The sequence below is a fragment of the Prunus persica genome, chromosome G8, assembly GCF_000346465.2.
Source record: "Prunus persica cultivar Lovell chromosome G8, Prunus_persica_NCBIv2, whole genome shotgun sequence".
Taxonomy (NCBI): Eukaryota; Viridiplantae; Streptophyta; class Magnoliopsida; order Rosales; family Rosaceae; genus Prunus; species Prunus persica.
The window spans coordinates 2,745,289-2,747,273 of record NC_034016.1 but is presented as its reverse complement, the minus strand read 5'-3'; positions in this window follow the sequence as shown (position 1 = coordinate 2,747,273).

Sequence of the window (1,985 nt, the reverse complement as noted above, 5' to 3'; positions counted from 1 at the left end):
CTTTTTAATCAATTTTGTTCTTTCTCTTTCCTATTCTACCCTTACCCTACTTAATTTCTTTTTAATAAGTTTTATATTATTTTTTTTCTCTGTAGGAAATTTTCCAATTCGTACTACATTTCAGTAAGAAATAATTAACACAGTATATTTGTCTAGGCAAAATTATATGGTCCACCTTCTACAAAAACGTATGCGCAGGAATAAACCTTGCAACCATAGATGTTTTTTAAATAGGAGGGATTAGAACTCTACTGAACAATTATAATCCAATGGATTCATTCGAGAACAAAATATAAATACCAACAAATTGAGATAGTTGTCTCTTTGTATCATCTTTTCGAAGGATGTGCAGTTTTTCATACTTTTCTTTGAAGTCCAATAGAAGATTATTATTTGATCATCTTCATCATCCAAACTTGCATATATTGATCATTGTTAAACATAGACAATTAATTTGATCATCTTCATCATCCAAACTTCATCTATAACCTTTCACCAATCATTAAAGAGTATTGCTTTGTGTAGGAGAAATCCATGAATTGCTCTGAGAATAGCTTTGGGTAGGAGAAGTGGAAAAGATACGATGTGCTTCTTTTCTTTTTTTCTTTTTTTTTTCCTTTTTTTTTTGGTTTTATTTTCTATTATTTTTTAAAAATTTCAGTTATTAAAACCTTAATTCAACATAAGGGTAGAATAGGAAACAAAAAGAAACACAAAACAAACTTGAATAAAAACTGCAAATATAAAGAGTTAGAGAATTAAAAATAAAATAGAAAACCAATCTAACACACTACTACGTTTTACTATTTGCGCGACAAACGTTTGCGCGACGAAAACATGTTCGTCGCGCAAAATGCAATAAAGCGACGGAAAAAACCTATCGTCGCGCAAAAAATTTAAAACCTACGCGACCAAAGTTTTCGAAGCGCAAAACATCTTAGCGCGACATATAAACAACTTCGTCCCGCAAAGGGGGGGAAAAAAGAACCAGGTATTCTGTTGGCGCCAAATACTTGCGCGGCGAGAGCAATCGTCGCGTAAGAAAACATAGCGCGACGATGATATACTTCGTCGCATAAAAGCGAGGTGATTTGGCTGCGAAAACTCTTGCGACGACAGGTTTCGTCGCAAAGACAACTTAGCGCGACAAAACCATTTATCGTCGCGTAAGAAAACGAAGGATATTTTTAATTTGGCGCCAAAATAATTGAGGGGATATTTTATTTTGCGCGACGAAATATGTTTCGTCGCGTAAAGCAGATGTCGATACATTCTTGCGCGACGAAGAATAATTGTTACGCGACGGAATTTTATTTTTGTGCGACGAGGACAAGAATTTGCGCGACGGAATCTTGTGCGACGCAGACATCTTATGTCGCGCAAAAGTTTTTTTGTCGACAAGCTTTTACGCGACGAAAAAAACTCGTTTTGTGCGACGAAAAAAAGGTTTTTGGCGACGGTATTTTGCGTGATGAATTGTATTATTCGTCGCGCAAAGTCCTTCTTCTTCATATCAGAACTCTGCCATTGCAGAGGCAGAAAGGAAAAAAATTTCCTTTCTGCCTCTCTCTCAACCTCTCTGCCGTTGTCTCTGCTGGAAATTCAGTACGTTCATCGGGTAAGTATTTGTTGTCGTTATTTTATAAGTATTAATGTAAATTCGTACTAACGCTATTAATTTTGTTCTCGTTAGGGATATTTGTAATTAGCGATTGGTGGAGAACGATTGACATGGTATTTTATTCGGTTTATATATTAAAAATGTTAAAGTTAGTTTGTTATGTGTACATTTTTTTTTCTGAAGTTATATTTATATTATGTTGTTAAATTGTGTGATATGTAGCACAATGTGTTGTGATGTACGAAGTTAATTGAAATTAACTTTGTACTTTTATTTGTATGTTTAGTAACATTTAGTTTCCCGTTCGAGATTAGTTGGATTTCGTACATGGATGCGTAAAGCATGACTGCGGTCCAATTAATTC